General features: G+C 39.5%; 1 protein-coding gene across 7 annotated transcripts in view; it reads left to right on the forward strand.

Annotated features, from left to right (window-relative positions):
- The window catches only part of ADGRG1 (adhesion G protein-coupled receptor G1), a 78,093-nt gene that overhangs the window by 28,226 nt on the left and 26,978 nt on the right, over positions 1-22,889 (forward strand). Inside the window, exon 1 of one of the 7 annotated variants that reach the window (XM_074198680.1) lies at positions 11,436-11,513. The exons of 4 other annotated variants lie outside the window; for them this stretch is intronic. The gene's annotated coding sequence lies outside the window, so the exon portion shown is untranslated. Of the gene's footprint in view, positions 1-11,435; positions 11,514-14,616; positions 18,165-22,889 lie in introns of those variants that run through there. 2 more of the 7 variants (XM_074198634.1, XM_074198662.1) reach the window with 2 other exon arrangements.

The following is a 22,889-nucleotide window of genomic DNA, read 5'->3' on the forward strand; positions in this document are numbered from 1 at the left end:
ATACATGTAAATATATATGTAAATATATGACATTTTGAAACTCAAGAGTCAAAAAATACATTCCCATTCTTCTCCTTCTCAAACCTCTCAAACCCCAACCTAGTGATGAGGCTTTCTGAGCATCTTCCCTTCCTTTTGAAGAGCAATCATTTTCTGGGCTTCCTTAGAATAGCCAGTCTAAGGGGCAGCTAGGTGGCACAGTGGATAAGCACTGGCCCTGGAGTCAGGAGGACCTGGGTTCAAATCCAATCTCAGACATTTAAGAATTACCTAGCTGTGTGACCTTGGGCAAGTCATTTAACCCCATTGCCTTATCAAAAAATAAAAGAATAGCTAGTCTAATGCTCAGAAACCTAAACTCATGGCCCATGGCCCAGATGAGCTTACTACCCTCTTCTTTTAGTTTTTCTAATTTTTTTCAACTCACAAGCATTTATTTTTCTCTATATCCTACCTAATCCTCAATTGAAATGAAAGAAAAACAAAACTCTGTTCAAATATATAAAAGCCAAACAAAACAAATTCCCACATTGGCCTTGACTAAAAATGGATGTCTAGCTCTGCATCCCTGAGGCATCACCTCTTTCAGTCAGAAAGTTAGTAGCTGGTTTCATCCTTGTGACTGGTATTTGAACAGTGTTCTTGAGACTTTCCAAGTTGATTTTCTTTATAGTGTTTTATGTGTAAATTGTTTTGTTCTTTTGTCTCCTCTCACTGTTCATCAGTTCACATAAATCTTCCCAGGTTTTTTTGAATTCATTTTTCCCAACATTTCTCATCACTTCCCATGATATTCACATAAACTAATTTGTTTAGCCATTCCCCAATTAGTGAGAAACCTCCCTAGTCCCTAGTTCATTGCCATGACAACAACTGCTATAAATATTTTTATAAATATGAATGATTTTTCTTTCTTTGATCATTTGGGAGTATATGTCTTGTGGGGACAAAGGACATGCACAGTTTAGTGACTTTGGAGACATAGCTCCAAATTTCTTCTCTGAATAATTTCATTATGTCCTTTTAGAAGCAGGAAGTAGTGGGACCCTATTTTCAGAGCTCAAACCCTACCCTTTGCTGATAAGAAATGGAACTAAACTATGAAAAGCGAGCTGAATTTGCTGACAGAGGTCCTGGACTCTGCTACTTGTGTCCTATTATGAAAACTCTCTGAACCTCAGTTTCTTCATCTGTAAAATGAGAGCGTTCAACTAGAAATTTAAGTACCCTGCTAACTCTAAATCTATGAACACATGATACCACATAGCCAGGATCAATCCCCCAACCTCCCCCCCAACTCAGGGAGTTCTACCCTTCGGTCTAGCTTTATGGAAGTTTGCTTAGTCAACACTTAAAGCTTTGGCTACCTTTGTTCTTCTTCCTAGTTTTGGGTCCCAGGCTGGGAACCATTGGCTAAGGACCCAATCACAAGTCTTTCATTCATGTTGACTTTGGGATATGCATCAAGATAATGTGACAGGAGCCACCAGAACAGAAATTCTTAACCTTTCTTGTATCATGGTCCCCTGTGCTAATTTAATGAAATCCTATGGATCCTTTCTCAGAAAAAAAATGTTGTACATGCAACAAATAAAACATATTTTACAATATTATGATTTTATAAACATTACCAAAAATTACAAATCTTCTAAAGATAATACAAATATGACAAAATATTTACAAATATTACAATTTTACAAAAATTCAAAAATAATTAATTAGATCCAAAAACAATTATCAAACTAATTTCTCAGATGCTTGGGCTTAACCCCAAATGAGAAAGGATGGGGATTTATGTTGAATGAGAGGATCTGCTGATATTCTTTCAGTTTCTTAGTTCACTGATGGTACCTGTGAAACTCTGCCTTCCGTTATCTGCCATAACTTATGCTATTCCTTAGGAACAGTGCTTGATTATTGGGATCACGGAGCTTCAAAGGCTGATCTTTCAAAAGTTCAGAATTTTGGTTTTCACTTGAACCACTACATTCTCTACTCAGTCATTCTGACTTCCCTGGGTCTTAATGTTGTCATCTAAGTAATGGGGAGAATAGCACCCTATACTGTTTCTGCCACATAAAGCCGTATGAGAGGAAAGCTGTTCCTATAAAGCATGAAGCACTTTCCCTGTGTAAATGCTTAGTCACATAAGGCTTGGGTTCATGCCAGTGCACAGAATGCAGTTTGCTATTATTTCTTGAAGCTGAGTTGATGTCTGAGAATGTGTCTGTAGGCTGGGGTCAAATGTCCTGTATGATAACTGAGCATAAGAGCATAGGTTAATAATGAAAGAATTTTAGTGTTCCACCCCCCATCCCCAACAAGCCAGCCTCCTATGTAAAACCCAGAACTTCCCAGGATAATCCAGTAACAGATTTTAGAGTTCACGTCATCATCCACCGTATCCTCCAATCAAAATCAAGTGTCCTCCCTTGAGCCCTCTCTGAAAATGAAATCTATAGGACTTAGAGTTGGGAAGGTTCTTAGATGCTTTCAACACAGCTCCCTGGTCACATGACCAAAGCATCACCTCAAAAATCTCAGGACTCATCCCTCATCCTTAGCAGCTATGGTGTGATTCAAAGGGCCCTGAAAAGCCCTCCTTCTTTTCCCTTATCATCTCAGTCTTTGGAAAGTCCAACCTTGGAGAGTTATTTCTTGTTAAAGGCTCTTTGAGAGGGGGTAACATCTTTAATTCCTATTAGTTATCACCCTAAGAAAGGTCAATTAACTGAGTAAAATTGGTTCCTAGAAGGTTGAGGGATGGGGGAGTACTTTGGTGGAGATGCCTACACATGGGGAGGGATGGCTAGATAAGAAGAGAGGAAGCCAGAGAAAGATGCCATTTACCAAATAGCTTTGACTGGTGCTAGTTCTAGGCTCCTGTGCCAGTATCATATTTCCAAGCTCCTTAATCCTCAGTCTGCCTCCATACTAATACTAATTGTCCACTAATCCCAAAGACCAAAACTATTCAGAAATTCTTTCAATAAGGAGTTATGGAGAAGGAGAGGGAACAGGAGCAGAACCATCTTCTTTTCCTGTGGAGGAGGCAACATGAAGTGGAGGGAGGAATACAGGCAGAGGGTTAATTTTGCTTACTACCTGTGTGACCTTGGCACAATTCCTTAAATTTCTAAACCTCAGTTTCCTCCTTTGTAATAAGAGTAGATGGATTCTGAGATTACTTCAGATTTAGATCTAAGACTCTTAAGTTTTTCAATGCTCTCCAAGCTCTAAATGATGCATTGTAAGATAGTAGAAGCTCTAGATGTGGCATCAAAAGAGACCTGCTATTGAATTCTACTTGTAAAATTCAGGAGTTGTGTGATCATGGGTAAGTCGCTAGATATCACAGCACTAGAGTAATAAGTGTCCTCCAGGCCACCATACAATCTTCTCATTTTACAGATGAAGAAACTGAGGCCCAGAGAGTTCAAGTGAATTGCTTCTGGGTCTCAGTTTCTTTACCTGTTAAATGGCAGTAATGGTATCTATAATACCCACTTCACAGATTTGCTTTGATAAATAAATGAGATAATACTTGAGTAGTTCCTTGTGGGTAGGGGGATTGATGGGAAATGTCTTCCAAGCTGGAAGAAGGGACTGAAAGTTTGTAAGAGGTGGAGGAGAAACCCAGGAACTTTTTGTTTCCACAACTTCCTTGTCAAGAAAGGGTTACCTTTGCAAATTGCTCTGAAAATACTCAACAAATTTCAATTCTTATTATGATCCTGTGAAGATAATAAATATACACATATGTCCTCCACTGTCACCATCTGACACTCCTTTTGGGTGGGGAGGCTTCAATTCAAACTTACCACAGCCTCAGTTAAGGCCTCCTCCCTCTTTCCCCACTGTCTCTTCAAGCTTCTAATTATTGTTCTAAGACAGTAATAGGTACAATGGGGAGTTGTCAACAACGGAAACCTAATTGAACATCCATTAAGGTGCTAAATCAGTAGAATGAACACAGTGCCCATTTTAGAAGGTTGAGGCAAGGTAAGAAACCCAACCCATGTCACCTGCCAAATGGAATGAAGCAGGACAAGTTGGGGATGCTGTGATTATTTCTTTCTCCTTCCTGAGGGAAGGGAGGCCTCTGATTGCAGCTATCAAACAACCAGGTTGGAGATCCATCAGGTCTGTCCTTCCAGTCTACCCAGTCCCTTCTGGTCTAGAAACAATAAACCAGATGTCATGGTAACTTGGGGTGACAGAACTTAAAACTGAAAGGACCCTTAGGAGACAGAGCCAAGATGGTAAAGACCGAAAAGGATCTTAAAGGTTCGGTGTTCAACCCTCTTATTCTATGAGAAAGATGAAGAATTTGTCTAGGTCACACAATTAGTAATAATTATTCACATTGGTAAGGTGCCTTTTCCCTCAGTTTCCTCCTTTGTAATAAGAGTAGATGGATTCTGAGATTATTTCAAATTTAGATCTAAGACTCAAGTTTTTCAATGCTCTCCAAGCTATAAATGAGTCATTGTGAGATAGTAGAAGCTCTGGACTGGCATCAAAAGGGACCTATTGAATTCTATTTGTGAAATTTAGGAGTTGTGTGACCATGGGTAAGTCACTAGATATCACAGCACTAAAGTAAAAAGGGTCCTCCAGGCTGCCACAAATCTTCTTATTTTACAGATGAAGAAACTGAGGCCCAGAGAGTTCAAGTGAATTATTTCTGGGTTTCAATTTCCTTACCTGTTAAATGGCAGTAATGGTGCCTCTAATACCTACTTCACAGGTTTGCTTTGATAAATAAATGAGATGACACTTGGGTTGTCCCTTGTGGGTAAGGAAATTGATGGGAAATGTCTTCCAAGTTGGAAGAAGGGACTGAAAGTTTGTAAGAGGAACTTTTTGTTTCCACAACTTCCTTGTCAAGAAAGGGTTACCTTTGCAAATTGCTCTGAAAATACTCAACAAATTTCAATTCTTCTTATGATCCTGTGAAGATAATAAATATACACATATGTCCTCCACTGTCACCATCTGACACTCCTTTTGGGTGGGGAGGCTTCAATTCAAACTTACCACAGCCTCAGTTAAGGCCTCCTCCCTCTTTCCCCACTGTCTCTTCAAGCTTCTGATTATTGTTCTAAGACAGTAATAGGTACAATGGGGAGTTGTCAACAACGGAAACCTAATTGAACATCCATTAAGGTGCTAAATCAGTAGAATGAACACAGTGCCCATTTTAGAAGGTTGAGGCAAGGTAAGAAACCCAACCCATGTCACCTGCCAAATGGAATGAAGCAGGACAAGTTGGGGATGCTGTGATTATTTCTTTCTCCTTCCTGAGGGAAGGGAGGCCTCTGATTGCAGCTATCAAACAACCAGGTTGAAGATCCATCAGGTCTGTCCTTCCAGTCTACCCAGTCCCTTCTGGTCTAGAAACAATAAACCAGATGTCATGGTAACTTGGGGTGACAGAACTTAAAACTGAAAGGACCCTTAGGAGACAGAGCCAAGATGGTAGAATAAAGACTGAAAAGGATCTTAAAGGTTCGGTGTTCAACCCTCTTATTCTGTAAGAAAGATGAAGAATTTGTCTAGGTCACACAATTAGTAATAATTACTCACATTGGCAAGGTGTCTTGTAAAAAGTACTTTCCTTACAACAGTCCAGTGAAATAAATAGTATTCAACAAACATTTATTAAATGCTAACTAAATGCAAATACAAAATGCAAGCAAAAAATATCCTTCCCTCAAGGAACATTCTAGTGCAGGCACGGTTGTTGCTATTGTTCTTCTTCAGACCATGCCATTAGGGAGATGGTGCCATGCCATGCAAGTGAATTGGATTTGAGTGATGGGGGCTGTTGCTGGGTCACCAGCTTCACTTTCTTCTCTGGAGCTAGCTGGGTCCGGTGGCCAGACATAGACCAGACCTCCTCGAGATGACCCTGGATGCAGAGGCAAACCTTTTTCTGTTTAAGCTTTATCTTTCCCAGGTCTCAGTTTTTCTGAGGCAGTGGTGGGGGAGGGGGTTGGGAGGGATATACAAATAAGCAAAAGCGTCAATACAAAGCATAGATGCAACAAATTTCCAAAGGGAGATCTACATCTGATAGTCTAATAGTACTGAAATTGTTGTCCCCATTTTAAAAGTAAGAAAACTAAGTCCTAGAGAGATTTGACTTTCCCAAGGCGACATAGAGAGCAGTAAGGACAAACTTACATTCAAGGTTGACAAAGTTTTTTTCTTGCAACCATCCTGTGAGATGGATAGCCTAGGTAGTATTGATCCGCATTTTAAAAGATGAGATAACTGAGGTACAGAGATATAAAAACACATGCCCGACTTGAACAGGTAACAATTGGCCAAGTCACGATGTGAATCCAGGTCTACTCACCAATGCTATTTGCCTCAATCTCCTCATTTGTAAAATTAGCTCGAGAAGTAAATGGCAAACACTCCAGTATCTCTGCCCAGAAAATCCAATTTAAATAGGGTCACAAAGACTCAGTCACTCTAAATGACAAGCAAGAACTTCTGACCTTCAAGTCCAGGGCTTTGCCCATTAGAGCATGAGGACAGGTCTTATTCATTATCTTGCATGTTGGATGTTATTTTTCCCCATGAGAATGAGCTCTCTGAGGCCAATAACTTTTTTCTCTGTCTCTCTACCACTTAGAATAGTGTCTGGTTTTAATCAATGCTTCTTTGATTGCTAAACAATGGGGCATAAAAGAAAACATTAGCGAATTCTTTCCACCCAGTGGAGATCAGCATCTTATCTGCAATGTATGATTTTAGAGTGCCTGCTCAGAGGACTGAAAGACTGAGTGGTTTGTCTGGGGTCCCACAGGTAGAGACCCCAAAGAGATCACAAAGCAAGAGAGAAAGGATGGGGGGCGGTAATTGATCAATGTGAACCAATTATGTCTCCAATGGGGCCACCCACTTTTCAATTCAATCTGTATTACCAGTCCTCCTTTTTATTACGTGTATAAGTCCAGGCAAGCAACAAAACAATCAACCAAGTCTTGATTTATAGGGCTTGCTGATTTGGGGGATATAAATGCCCATACTAATCATCAGCTCTTGAAAGTCAGTAAGAGTTAGTTTCAGCACACCCTGGAACAATACCCCATGTGTATAAAAATAGGGATAACAGTACTTTCTGTACTAGGCAAAGACCTGGAAATCCACTAGGGAATGGATAAACAGATGGTTTGTGAAGGTAAGGACTTCCTAGAAAAGGGAGCTCCCCAACAAAGGCAAACTGACATCTTCTCCGCCATTTTTTCATCTTAGAGATTTGCCTAGAGAAGTGAAAGATTAAATAATTTGTCCAGAATCATACAGCCATCATGTGTCAGAGATCCAACACAGGTCTTCCCTGTATAAAGGTCAGCTTCCTATCCACTCTGGCACACTGCGTCTCATAACATAAAGTAGCACCATAAAGCACCCCAGAGTTTTCTAAGCCTGGATCATTTCCTTAGAATTTCTACTTATTTCCCCTTATTACAGGAATTAGCATTTGAGGGAGGGGAAACTGGGGAGGAGCCAAGAGAATGGTATTTTTTTTCAAACAAGAGAGACAACAACAAATTTTTAATGACTTATTGCTAAACAGTGCCCAGTATCCTGAATCCAAAGTCCAAAGATTTAGATTCAAATCCTGATTCTTAGATAAGCACTTCATTTTTTCAAGTCTCCATTTCCTTGCCTTTAAAATGAACATTAATACATTTGCCTACTTACTTCAAAGGGCAATTATGAAAATCTAGTGAAGTAAGAGAATATTGTGATATGGTGGCTGAGAAGTTTCCCTGCTCTGTGACCTTCTGCAAGTCATTTCCCATTAACGCTGCTATTCCTATGCTTCCTTATCTATAAAATCAGGGAGTTGGACTAGGCTGTCTCCAAGGTCTGGAAACACAAACTCAATCCCATTTTGCCAGTATAGTTGATTGTGTACTCAGAGAACAGACTTTTCTCATATTATTCCATATTCTCAAATGTGATAAAAGATAGCTTCCTGGGGGCAGCTAGGTGCCTTAATGACTAGAGCACCAGCCCTGGATTCAGGAGGGCCTGAGTTCAAATTTGACCTTAGACACCTAATAACTACCTAGATGTGTGACCTTGGGCAAGTCACTTAACACCATTGCCTTGCCAAAAAAAAGAAGATAGCTTCCTATTCTTCCCCTAGGAAGGATGTGAAGGGAAGTCCCTTATTTTCTTGTCGAAAAGAAGAGTGATAAACCTGATAAAAACCTACTAATGACTGAGGGAATGGGACGAGCAAGTCATTGCCTCCCAGCTCAGTCTCCTTTAAAGGAAGACTGTGAGTTGAACAATGGATGAATTCCTTTTCCCAGAATGGCTCTGGGATTCTCTGAAAGGTTTCCTAAAAGAAAGCTTTCTTTGCTTTCTTTTCCTCTTCCCTGACTAAGCCAAAAATAGTACTCAGAGTGATGGATGTACATAGGTTTCCTTATCAGTCCTCAAGGGCAAGGATCTACCTTTAGCCACACAGTTTTCGTAGCCAAATTGTAAGCCCTCCTCTTTCTGTTTTTTTTTCTTTCAGCCCAGAGCCATAACAAAGGGGCATGACTGGAACTTTGTTCAAAATTTAGTAAAATTTTGAGGAAAGTACAAAACTTAAAAAGAAGTAATTTTAAAGGTTGTACAATTTTTAAAAATATATTAAAATTTACATTTTGAGCAGGGATTCAGTTTACATCGATCATTTTTCAGTTATTTCTGACTCTTCATAACCTTGTTTGGGTTTCTTGGTAATTATATTGGAATAGTTTACCCTTTTCTTCTCCAACCCATTTGACAGATGAGGAAACTGAGGCAGGCTAGGTTAAGTGAGTTGCACAGTTAGAAAGTGTCTGAGGCCAGATTTGAACTCAGAAGATGAGTTTTCCTGATTCTCAGCCCAATGCTCTGTCTCTTGTACCATCTAGCAACTGTCCATTAGCAGGGTTAGCTGTATAGTAATGGAGAGAGAGATATCCTTGATGAATCTGGACAAAAATAACAGGTTTTTAACTTTCTAGTCATCACTAAGACCTAAGGGCAGATGAGGTACTGGCCTAAATACTAGCTAGTATTGGGGGGATCCTGGGGCTTTCCCCTCAGTGGAAGGGAAAGTATCCTAGACTCTTTCCTTAACTGAATTGAATTTAATGATTCCTCCTATTAGAGCAGCAGACCTGGAGTCAGGAAAATTCATCTTTGAGTTCAAATGCAGCTTCAGGTACTAACTATATGACCCTGAACAAGTCACTTAAACCTTACTTGATCAAATTTTCTCATCTGTAAAATGAGCTAGAAAAGCCAAGAAAATCTCAAATTGGATTACAAAAGGACAAACTAGACTGATAAAGACTAAATAACGATAACAACAAAAACCTCCTCTTATTTTCATAAACTTGATTTCAGAATTTTGGATGTTTCCTGTTGCTTGACCCAACTATTTCCCAACCGTAGTCAGGCTGGTCAAAAAGACCCATATCTTTTTTTATTGTTGATAAAAGTATTGAACAGAAATAATACCCAAAATAACTTTAAGAGAAAAAGAACAAAGTCCTTGATATGTAAAAATGGACAAGACGGGGTAAAGAACAGAAACCTCTCTCTAGGTTGATATCAATAAGCCCTGTCTAGTGATTTAACCAACCAACCAACCCAGGCCACTGTCTTACCCCTTCTTCCATATTTCCTGTCATTGTCAAAGGTAGCACCACCTTCCACATTATTCCAGATGACATCTTTGGTGTCATCTTATCTCCTCAGTCTCACAATCTTCCCCATATTTAATCTTTTGCTGAGTTGTGCATTTTCCACCTTTCACAAAATTTTTCTTCTCCATCTCCTTGCTTCCATTTACACACTCACAGTGTTAGTACAGGCCCTCATTGCCTCTTGCCTGGACCCTTTCCATGCCTTCTACTTAGCCTTCTGGCCTCAAGTCTCCCCCTCCTTCAATCCACCCTCAATTAGCTGCCAAGAAGATTTTTCTAAAGCTCAGTTCTAAGTAGGTTCTACCCATCCCTCTCCCCTACCTTCTCCTCAGCAAATCCCAATGACTTCCTGTTACCTCCTGGTTCTGTCCCCTTCCCTCCTTTTCAGCCCTCTTCCTCCTTATGGTCCAGCAATGGCCTGATGGCTCTTCCAGCAACCAAACATTCTATCCCCATCTCTGTGCTTTTGCCCTGAATTCTCCTATGCTTAAAATTCCCTCTCTTCTTCCCTCTACCCCCCCTAAGTTTCCTTCAAGACCCAGCTGAAATTCCAAAGCCTTTTCAGCTTCCCCTTTCCCCTGCCTCCTCACTGTGATGGATAGATTGATAGACAGATGGACGGACAGATAGACACAGACAGACAGATAGATAGATGGATGAATAGAAAGAAAAAGATAGATATAGATGGATATAAATCAGTAACCATATAGATATATAGATATTTTCTATAGTTGGGAGCTCAGTGAGGACAGAGATAATAAGCCTTTTTTTGTATCTCCAACTTTTGCACAGTGCCCAATGCAGAACAAGTTCTGAGTTCAATAAATGCTTCTTAACGGGTTGCTCTTTCCTGCCAAGGCCGCTTCCCCCAGCCTCAGCCTAACTCTTGGTCTGGCTGGCATTCTGAGGGAGACAAGGTACAGAGGAGAGGGAGGTTGGTGGCTACCTTCCAAGAGCTACATTTGGCAGTGTCTTGCTCTCCCTTGCCCTCCTCAGAGTGGCCTGAGGACTGGTTGACCTCATCTCACCAGCATTGGGCAACATCGGAAGCAGACAGGGAAGGAGAACTCAGACAGACATTGGTGTTTGTGGCTTTGAGGGGGGGGAAGCAGACTGTCTGGAAAGGTATGGGAGATGGAGGGGGAGACAGAAGAAGGGGTCTAGTTGTGTGGATGTCCTCAGGTAATGAAGGTGATGGCTGATTGCCCAGAACAGCTAATTTTTCTCTCTTTTCCCAACAGTCACATGAGTAAATTCTGCCCTCACCTGCTGGGCATTGGATTGGTCAGTCACTTTGTAAATGTTTTCTGAAGGATTGGGTATGATAGACAGGGTGATGCTGCAGGCATGGACAGCATGATCTGGTGCTGCAGGCATGGACAGGGTGTAGACACTGCCTTTGTGGTCCTCTGGACAGCCTCCTTTCATCTATGGGTAGGGTGTTGCCTTCTGGGTTAGACACATTTGCAAAGGTTTCTGTGGTTGGTTCCCTTATTAATCCCCTGTATCTAGGAGATCCTCCCTGTAGGTCTCTCACAACCTGTTAGAAGTCCCATCTTTCCTGGTCAGTAGCTCAGGTTACTGAGCAACAACTCCATTCCTAAAGATGACTCTTACTGGGGAAAGTGACTCCAGTCATATTTTCTCTAGTAAGGAAATAGTCACTAATGATTAACCACCCACCCACCCACACCCCCTTCCATCAAGATCCGACTCAGTAGCTGTAGGTTCTGATTCTCCCAGATCCCAGGTCTTTTTGTTGTTGTTTCACCTCACCAGAAAATGAGCTCTTCCACTGTAAGTCAATACATTCACCAAATAACTGAAGATTTTGATAGGGCAGCATGGGGTAGTAGAGAGAGACAAGGCTCATAAATCTAAGGACATGGGTTGCAATCCCTTCTCTCCTTTTTGCTAAGGTTGCCTACTTCTCAGGGCCTCACTTTCACCATTTGCAAAATTAGGGAATTGTACTTAAAGAGCGTTGATGTTTCTTCCAACTCTAAATCTCTGATACTCTTTCAGCACCAAAACAAATGAGTAGTATTCTTTCTATAAATGGATCCCATGTTTCCCTTTAAGTCCTGGATACCTAAATACATCAAAAATCCTTGATTACATCTGAGTGGCTACCCCCTCCCATTTGTATCACAACAGGCCATACTTAAGTTAATAATCTCAAGAGTTAATAATTTCAAAAGTGGCTAGCTTTAGGTGATGAGTCTCTTTGCACTTGTCAAAGTGGGTCCAGGATAACAATTTATGTTCCAGGTACTGACGTAAGGTCTGAGGGTACAAAGAAAGGCAAAAAACAAAAAATTAGTCCCTTCCCTCAAGGAGTTCAAAGTCTAATGGGGAGAAAACATGCAAACACTATGTACAAGCAAGATGTAGATAGGATGAACTGAAAAGTGACTTGTAAGAAAGACAATAAGATTAAAGGGAACAGGGAAAACTTTTTTATTTTTTTATTTTTAATAGTTTTTATTTTTTCCAATTATATGTAAAGACAATTTTCTTTTTTTATTAAAGATCTTATTTTATACAATTTTCCCCTAATCTTACTTCCCTTCCCCCACCCTCCACAGAAGGCAATTTGTCAGTCTTTACTTTGTTTCCATGTTGTACATTGATCCAAATTGAGTGTGATAAGAGAGAAATCACATCCTTAAGGAAGAAACAAAATCTAAGAGATAACAAGATCAGACAATAAGATATCAGGTTTTTTCCCTAAATTAAAGGGAATAGTCCTTGAACTTTGTTCAAACTCCACAGTTCTTTCTCTGGATACAGATGGTATTTTCCATTGCAGACAGCCCCAAATTGTCCCTGATTGTTGCATTGATGGAATGAGCAAGTCCATCAAGGTTGATCATCACCCCCATGTTGCTGTTAGGGTGTACAGTGTTTTTCTGGTTCTGCTCATCTCACTCAGCATCAGTTCATGCACATCCCTCCAGGCTTCCCTGAATTCCCATCCCTCCTGGTTTCTAATAGAACAATAGTGTTCCATGACATACATATACCACAGTTTGCTAAGCCATTCCCCAATCGAAGGACATTTACTTAATTTCCAATTCTTTGCCACCACAAACAGGGCTGCTATGAATATTTTTGTACAAGTGACATTTTTACACATTGCTGGATGAAAGGGTATGCGTATTTTTGTTGCCCTTTGGGCATAGTTCCAAATTCTCTCCAGAAAGGTTGGATGAGTTCACAGCTCCACCAACAATGTAATAGTGTCCCAGATTTCCCACCACCCTTCCATATATGATCATTATTCTTTCTGGTCATATTGGCAAGTCTGAGAGGTGTGAGGTGGTACCTCAGAAAAGCTTTAATTTGTATTTTTCTAATAATTAATGGCAGAGCAATTTTTCATATGGCTATGGATTGCTTTGATCTCCTCATCTGCAAATTGCCTTTGCATATCCTTTGACCATTTGTCAATTGGGAAATGGTTTTTTTAAAAAATATAACTCAGTTCTTTTTATATTTTAGAAATGAGTTCTTTGTCAGAAACATTAGTTGTAAAGATTATTTCCCAATTTACTATATTTCTTTTGATCTTGGTTACAGTGGTTTTGTCTGTGCAAAAGCTTCTTAATTTAATGTAATCAAAATCATCTAGTTGGTGTTTGGTGATGTTCTCCATCTCTTCTTTAGTCATAAACTGCTCCCCTTTCCATAGATCTGACAGGTAAACTAGACCTTGATCTTCTAATTTGCTTATAGCATTGTTTTTATGTCTAAATCCTGTAACCATTTGGGTCTTATCTTGGTATAGGGTGTGAGGTGTTGGTCTAATCTAAGTTTCTTCCATACTAACTTCCAATTTTCATAGCAGTTTTTATCAAAGAGAGAGTTTTTTATCCCAATAGGTGGACTCTTTGGTTTCATCAAATAGCAGATTACTATAATCGTTTCCTGCTATTGCACCTAGTCTATTCCACACCACTCTATTTCTTAGCCAATAACAGACAGTTTTGATGACTGATGCTTTATAATATAATTTTAGATCAGGTAAGGCTAAGCCCTGTCCTTTTGTACTTTTTTTCATTAAATCCCTGGAAATTCTTGACTTTTTATTGCTCCATATAAATTTACTTACAACTTTTTTCTAACTCATAAAAGTAATTCTTTGGAATTTTGATTGGTAGGGCACTAAACAGTTAGTTTAGTTTTGGTAGAATTGTCATTTTTATTATATTAGCTCGACCTATCCATGAGCAGTTGATGTTTGCCCAATTATTTAAATCTGATTTAATTTGTGTGAGAAATATTTTATAATTGTTTTCAAAAAGTTTCTGAGTCTATCTTGGCAAATAGACTCTCAGGTATTTTATATTGTCTGAGGTTACTCAGATTTTTCTTTCTAGCTCTTCCTGTTGTATCTTGCTAGTCATATATAGAAAAGTTGAGGATTTATAATGGTTTATTTTATATCCTTCAATAGGGCAGGGGTTTTAAACCTTAAGTGTTGAAGGGGCAGATAGGTGGGACAGTGGATAGAGCACCAGTCCTGGAGTCAGGAGGACCTGAGTTCAAATTTGACCTCAGACACTTAATAACTATCTAGATGTGTGACCTTGGGCAAGTCACTTAACCCCATTGCCTTGCAAAAAGGAAAAATAAGAAACAAAATAAAAGCTTATTTGTATTGTGGATACCTTTGGCAATCTGGTGAAATCTATGGGACTCTTCTCAGATGATGTTTTTTAAATGCAAAACAGACAAAATTACAAAACATACCAATTGTGTCATATTTTTGTGAGTATTCACATATACACACAATTTATGTAGTATAAATTATATATGCAAATATTCAATGTATTTTATATATATATATATATATACATACATATATAATTTTTAATTGTATATATTTTTTCCCATCCAAATTCATGGAGACCTTGAACTTAATTTAACTTAATCTTGTCTTGAAAACTTCTAATATGATAACAATGCCTTCAGTGACCCCTGATGTATAAAGAATGGTTTCCCCTACATTGAATGACCCCAACTTGCTGGGCTTTTTGAATGTTTGTGATTGCTTTATTTTTTTTTCAGTTTTTCTCTCTTTTTGCTGCTTTTCAATGGATGTACTTCTGTAACCACTTCACTTGCTACTAATGTGCTACTTCTGTCCTGACAAAGACTTAGAAACTAGATGACTAAGTAGGGAGTTAAAGATATAAATGAATAGATGGGTGAATGAATAGATGGATACTTAGCTAGATGGATACATGGATACCTAGCTCGATGGATGGATAGATAGATTGATGGATAGTTATCTAGCTAGATGGATAGATGGATGAGTGGATAGAGAGAGGATTCGATAGATAATGGAGAGAGGGAATGAACATTTATTAACTACTCGTTATATATGAGATACTGGAATAAATTGAGATTATACTAACAATCAAGTAATACCATTCATATCCTCAAAGGCTCATGTTTTAGTGGGAGAAGACAAAACCTAAGAGGCAGTCAGAAAGTTGGGGATGTGGCTAGAGGTAAACATGGAGAGAAATGACTGGGAAGGTATTGGGAGTGGCTAGAAAGGGATCGTAGAAAGACAAGGCAAGAACTCACCTATTAGAGCTGAGGAGACTCAGGGAAAGATTCCAAGTTTCTCCTGGAGGGGGAATGACAGTGAGAAATAGATAACAGATGGCACAGTATGGCTATGGCTAGATGTGGTTCAAACCATAAAGTGGTTAATGACTAATTAATTATTTGAAGCCTGGAGAGGTTCTTCTAAGAGTTTTGGGAACAAGCTTTGAGACAGGGACTCAGAGGCATTATTTTAGTTGCTCTGGTCTCCTTTCATGTTGAACTTCAGGCAGAGTAAGTAAAGTTGTCAGGTGCCTAATATCTCACTAATTGAGTAGTATCACATGCTTGTGTACCTCCATTGGTAATTTTCTGTGAGCTCCTTGGAGTCATTTTTTCATCTATCTATTCTTCCAGGAATGTCCCCATGCTTGCACTTTCTTCTGCCCCCATTGCCAAGGGGCTCAGGTCAGGGTTGGGCATCCAGTACAGGTGCTAAGCCAACTGGTGGAATTCCTTAGAAATCTCAGAAGTATTTGGCAGATCAATTCTCCCTGGGGGATTTCCGCCCCTGGATTCATCCAGGCACAGCTCAGAACACAGCGTGCAGACCCAAGAATGTGATTTTTGGCCCTGGGCAGAAGCTTCTTGGTGTCTCGGTGATCTTAGAAGAAAAGATTTGTCCTTCTTTTTTAATCTCATCTAATTGAAAAAATTCCTGAAAACTGTAGCAATTCTCACTGCCAGCACTCCCTACCCTCTCACTAGCTAAAGTTGCCAGTTTTTCAACAATTTCCCCCTAGAATTCCCTCCCTTAACAAAAATCTCTGTCTAAGCCTATCTTTGGTCTCTAGATTTAGAAGGCCCTTAGTGATAGTCTGATCCTTACTCCTCATTCTGTATATAAAGATGCCAAGGCTGATTCAAGGACAAGTTCAGGTGATAAGAAGTGGGATTTGTTTTCCTATTCCCTGAGCTCCTTCCCTGACAGGGACATTGTGAGGATCAGATGATGGATTGAGTGTGAAGGACTAACAGGCCACTGAGTATAACCCCTTCATTTTACAGAAGAGGAAACTGAGGTCCTGAAAGGGGAAAGGACTTGCCTTAGGATCACATAGCTAGTAAGGATCAAAGAGATTGTAGAAACTCTACCTACCACACCACGCTGCCTCTCAGAAAGCTTATGTTATAGAGAGCTTATGTAGAGGATGGAAAGGGTCCCCAGAGCTTCCTATCAGTCACATCTGATCCAAATTCTACTCTATTTTCAAGGAGCTATCCATCCTCATCATTATTTCTCCTTATTCTTATCAGCTGCCCCTTTGGACAACAAAATTCAGCCTCTATTTCTCTATGCCCACTATGCATTTTCCTATACCTTTCCATCCTTCTATGCCATTTCCTCCACTTTCTTTCCCTTTTAATCTGAATTATATACTAGGGAACTTTCCCTTTTTAGGGAGGTAGTGGGGATTTCCATTAGAATTCTTCATCTCACTGGTAGCCCATGAACTCCCTTTGAAATTCCCTGACTGGACTGCTGTGAAATCAGCCCAGTCCAAGAGCAGGCTCCAGAGTTTACTCTGGACAGGCCCATATCTCAGAGGCAAGCAGAAGGAAAATTAGAGCACCAAGAATGTCAGAGCTAAGAAGAGATTTTAGATTTAGCTCCAATTGGTCATGATACAGAGGAGAAAACGAAGGGTCATCTGACTATTTAGAGGCAAGAAAAATACTGATATCCTGGGTTCCTTCCTCTCAGTCTAGAATTCTCTCTTCATGTATACCATACTGATTCTTCAGGCAGAGATATGGCCCTGGTGGGTAGAGAAGGGAGCAAGTTGATGTGACTTGACTTCTTGGATGCTCTAATGTATGACCTGATTCCTGAGGTATATCAGATTTAAGAGAAAGCAGGATTAAGAGAGAGACCCTCTTTAAACCCTTCCCAATGGAGTTGATCAAGCATCAGACTCACTCGCAAGGGCAGGGGGCCCTAGGGTCTTTGTTAGTCAATCTCTCCCCTTCCTCCCACTGTTCTCCAATCTTTTTCAACTTGAAGTGAGGTCACATTATCCAAGGACCCATTCAATCCTACTTCAACCACCACAGTCCATAGAAAACACTGGAGAAAGAATTAAAAATAGGAAGAGCGGAAGGCTGGGGAGGAAATGGTACACAGAGGTACAGGGAAGGGAAGGGAGTCATGGCTCTAATAGAGAGTCATGGAGTCCTGGGGTGGGACAGTCCAGGGTCCAGCTCCACCTCCCATTCCCCCTGGAGAGGAAATGACTCACATTCCTGAGATGTAGAAGTAATCTCACTCCCTGACTGGAAGAAGAGGTTGGAGGGGAGGGGGTTGGTGGGGATCTAAAGCAGTGCAAACATCAAAGGTGGACCCCTGCCCAGGACAAGTTGTTAGTTTCCAGGTTATCCCTACGATAAGGAAGAAAGCTCTTCATTCGGGATATTAAAAATCCATCCCTTGATCTCCTCCTGCCTCTCCCCATCTCCCCCTATTTCCCCCACCCTTCATAGTACTCACTCAACCCAACTGGCTGAGTTTTGGTCCATTGTGTCTTCCCTGTTCTTTCACGTGTATTTACGGAAGGGCAATCTAAGGTCTAGGGCGTAGCTGTGTTCTTGAAATTAGAGGCAAGTAAGTGTGTAAGTGTATGTGTGGGAAAGGGTCAGTTATTTGAGGATTGGTGTTCCCTCAAAGGGCAATTCTCTGGGATCTAAACCAAACCCTCAGGTTCTTTCTAGAAGGATAATCAATTCCGGTGGAGAAGTGAGAGTTTTTCTACCTTCTTCTCAAGGGGAGCCATCTGGCAGCAATTATCTGAGAGAATCAGGTCCATATTAAATGGACTCATCTGGTCCCAGGTAATGGGGTATTTTTTTTGGTCAGGGAGGGGGGAGAGGGGAGGAGCAAAGGAATGAGATTCTTTATTCTATTCTGGATGGCAACATGGATCCATCTTGAAAAAAATCCAGAGCAATTAGTAGAAATTACTAAAAAATAACTGAGGATCCAAAATTCTGTGATTCCAGGTTTGGGATTTACAGTAAATGGGAAGTAAGTTTAAAGTCTGATTATACTGCTTATTACATTTGTGTCATAAGGCAAAACCTTTTGCTTCGCTGGGTCTCAGTTTCTTCATCTGTAAAATGTGGAGTACCATTAGAATTTCTTAACGTTTTATGTCAGGACTCCTCTGACAACCTAGTGAGGTCAGTCGATCCCTTCTCAGATACTTGTTTATAAATAGATAAGGGATGTTCTAATGTATGACCTGCCTCCAAATCATTAGATTGGAATATAGTTGTCAACATTTTTTTTTAAAGTTCATGGACCAGGGGCAGCTAGGTGAGGTAGTAGATAAAGCACTGGCCCTGGAGTCAGGAGTACCTGGGTTCAAATCCGGTCTCAGACACTTAATAATTACCTAGCTGTGTGGCCTTGGGCAAGCCACTTAAACCCCACTGCCTTGCAAAAAAAAAAAAGTTCATGGACCCCAGATTAAGAATCCATGGGTTACATGATCCCTGAGGTCATCTTCAGCTCTGGTCTATAAAGGGAGATAGGGTGGCAAAAAGGACAGAGGTCTAACCTTGGAGTAAGAGAATTTGGGTTCAAATCTTGACTGCTTCTTGAGCAAATCAGCAATCAATGATTAAGTGCCTATTTATGAAAGCACTGTTACTAAAGACTAACAATAGAAAAGGGGTCCCTGCTCTCTAGAAGCTTACAATCTAATGGAGGAAACATCATGAAAACAAATGTTTACAAAGCAAGCTATATAGAGAGGATTAATAGGAAATAATCAACAGCAATAACTCCAAGTCTCAGTTTTCTTATCTGTAAAATGAACAGATTGGACTAGATGACCTCTTAGATCCCTTCTAGCTTTAAAGTTGTGGTCCTCTGGTACTGGGGGGGGAGGTTGGGGGTGGAAATAAAATGGAATACTAAGTCAACACTCAATTATCTACATATTGGGACAATTGACTTGGAAGAAACTTCTGTTTCTAAATCTATGATCATGTAAACCAATGATCTTTCATTTAGTCTCTCTGGACCTCAGTTTCTTTATTATTTAAGAACAAAGAATAGAGGTTAGATATGGGATTTTATTGATATTGAGTTTTCTCTGGTGAAGAACTTCCTTTCCCAATACCTTCTTTATAACTCATAGTATTTAGAGAATTGTCCCAGAACACAGAGCTGGTAAATGACTTGCCCAGAATCATACATTCAGTTTGTGTTGGTCAGTCCCAAGCATTTATTTTATTATGTGCCTTTATTAAGTGCTAGGGAAAAGGGAGGGAAAACGGTTCTCAGAAAATCATAGTCTAATAAGGAAGACAGTATTCAAACAACTATATATGAGCAAACTATTGCTGTTAAGTGATTTTTTTTCAGTCATGCCCAATACTTTGTGACCTCATTTGGGGTTTTCTTGACATAGATACTAGAGTGGTTTTCCATTTCCTTCTCATCTTACAGATGAGGAAACTGAGGCAACCAGGGCTAAGTGCAAGTCAGTCTGAGACTAGATTTGATCTCAGTAAGATAAGTTTTCTTGATTCCAAGTCTAGTTCCCTATCCATTGCCCACCTAGCCCCATGCAAGCTATAGGCAGGATGAATTAGAGATATTCAACAAGGATGATATTATGGATTGTGTTAGAGGTTAAGATTTGAATCCAGAACTTCCTGACTTTGAATCTAACTCTATTAGGTCAAGATGCTAACCAACAGGGTGCTTAATAAATGCTTGTTCAATGATTAATCAAATAATCCCTAAGTCCCTTTTGTTGCTAAATGCTAAAATGTATAATACTATGTTTAACCATGTTGCTGAATTAGTATGGCTGATTTTGAGTCCTAGGCCAACTAGCCCCTTGCTTAGTGATAAAAGCTCAGACTCATTTTCACAGCCCATTAAGCCAAGCATGATGGGGAGGGTGAACTCCTACAGACATCAGTGATGTGATTCATTCCAAAGTCAAACAACAACAGTTCTTAGATGGGTAAATAGAGCCATCCATCTCATTGTCACCCTCATGAAGAACTCTGAAATTATTTATACTAATAATATTGGAGGATGAGATAAGTAAGATAGGCTGAGACTGATCCAGGACACAGAAGGTGGAAATTTCCAAATTGATGGTCATTGCTTCTTTGTCCTCCTCAATAACACAACTTCTACTCCATGGGAACTCAGCCACAGGGTTACAAAGGTGGGAGAAAAGAGCCCAAAAGTTTGTGATAAGATTTGTGTGGGCACTGGATTTGTAGACAAATGGATTTGGCCTTGATGTTCTGTTTAATACACACACACACACACACATATAAAACCTTGACCAATTTCCTTCTCCCTGCTGAGGACTCAGCTCCTTATATACAAAATAAAGCTAGATGATCTCCATGTTTCTTTTATCAAATCTTATTTGAAGAGGAAGAAAGTATTTAGAATCATGTATTGGTCCTCATTGTGAAGATAATTGAAAAATGGTATAGAGAAGTAGAAAATATGGTGGACTAGACATCAGGAGATTTGATTTCCCATCCCAGCACCAATACTTACTCACTATGGGAATTAAGTTTTCCCAGTTGTAAAATGGAATAATTATTCTACCCACAGCTATGTCTCAATTAGTGTAAATGATTATTCTCTCTGAAGTGGTTGTCAGTTTACACTGTATATTTCCATTAGGCTGAAACAAATTACCATGTTTTATATCATTAAAATTTCTAATAATCAGAATTCAAATACATGGGGCCACTTCAGCGGATTCATTATTTGTACTAGTCAGATCTTCCCTGGATATCCTAGGGTTGTTATGATGACAAAATGAAATGTTTGTGAAGCACGAGTGGGTTATCATCGTTTTCCTTTTGCTTTTTATGACATCGTTGTGTTTTTGAATATAGTTCTCCCCTTTCCTGGTAAGACAGCCCTGGTAATAAAGATTTAAAATGAAAGAGGAAAAATAGCAGGGCAGTAAAACCAACCAACATATCAAACAAACTCTGTCATAGTCAACATCCATAGTCTCCTTCCTCTGCAAAAAAGAGAGTTGGATTTGATCAACTCTCCTCTATAGTCAAATTTGCTCAATGTAATTACACATGATTCAGGATGGTTTTCCTTTTGATTTTGAAAAACTTTATATTATATGGTTGCAATTGTTTGGCTAGTGGTGCTTCACTCTTCATCAGTTCTTATAAGTCTTCTCTAAATTCTTCCAATTCACTTTTTTGGATAAATAATAAACCTTCATGTGCCATAATTTGTTTGGCCATCTTACAATCAATGAGGCTCTGCTTTGTTTCCAGTTCTTATCCTAGGCATTTTCTCAGCATAATTTCAAATTACTTTCCAGAATGGTTGGAGCAATTCTCAGCTCCATCAACAGTGTATTCACATGCTTGTCTTTTCACAGATCTCTTGAACATTGACTATTCCATCTTTTTTCACTTTGGCCATTTGGGGGGATATGAGGTAAACCTCAAAATTAGTTTGATTTTTAATCTTCTTATTATTAGTGATTTAGAAAAAAATCTTTTTTTAGAATTTTAAATTTTTTAACAGTGTTTGTTCATATACTTGAACAGTTTAGTCATTGGGCCCTCTGAGAGAAGAAAAAGTAGAGAAACAAGGAAAGGGAGAGAAAGGGGGGAAAGAGAGGGAGAGGAAGGGGAGGGGGGAAGGAGAAAAATACAGAGAGGGAGGGAGGGAAAATAGAGAGGGAAGGAAAGAAATGGGAGGGAGGGACAGAGAGACGGAGAGAGGTGAGAGGGGGAGAGAGGGAAGAAAAGGGGAAGAGACAGAGAATTATATATATATACATATATGTTCAATATATATATATTTATGTATATATGTGTTCAATATACATATATTTATGTATATATATATGTTCAATATACATATATTTATGTATATATTTCTTAAATATGAAAACATTATCAGAGATACAGGATACTAAGATGCAAAAGCTTTCCCAATCAACCCTTTCCTTTCTTATCCTAGCTGCATTGATTTTATTTACACCAAAGCTCTTTAATTTCATGTAATTAATACCACTTCATCTTTTATATTCCCCTCTAAATTTCCATTAGTTCCTCTCCCCTAGCCATGGTGAAAAAAAGAGATGCCTAAACTCTTACTCTTCTTATTGTTTTTAATGGTGTGACCTCTCTTTATCTAGATCATATATTCATTTTGACTTTATCCTGATACATTGTGAACTATTATTAATAATTGTGGTGGGCTTATTTCCAAATCAGTAAAAGTGAAAAATTAAAGAGATTGGTCCCTTAGAATCTAACCCTCTAGGATCCCATGATTTTCTAAAGCACTGTGGACTAGAACAGAGTGGCAACATACTAGAGGATGAGGATCTAAATGCTCATGGGACATCTAGAGAGAGGCTTGATCATGGAATCATAGGTTTAGAGCTAGAGGAAAACCTCAAAGTCATCTGGTCCAGCCCCTTAACTTTCACAAATGAAACAGACCCAGAAAGAGGTCTCATAAGACAAGTGAGGAAACACCTTTAGTGTATGAGCCTTGATGTGGGGAGTAGGTCTGGGACCCAG

This window comes from Macrotis lagotis, chromosome 1 (assembly GCF_037893015.1).
Source record: "Macrotis lagotis isolate mMagLag1 chromosome 1, bilby.v1.9.chrom.fasta, whole genome shotgun sequence".
NCBI classification, from domain to species: domain Eukaryota; kingdom Metazoa; phylum Chordata; class Mammalia; order Peramelemorphia; family Peramelidae; genus Macrotis; species Macrotis lagotis.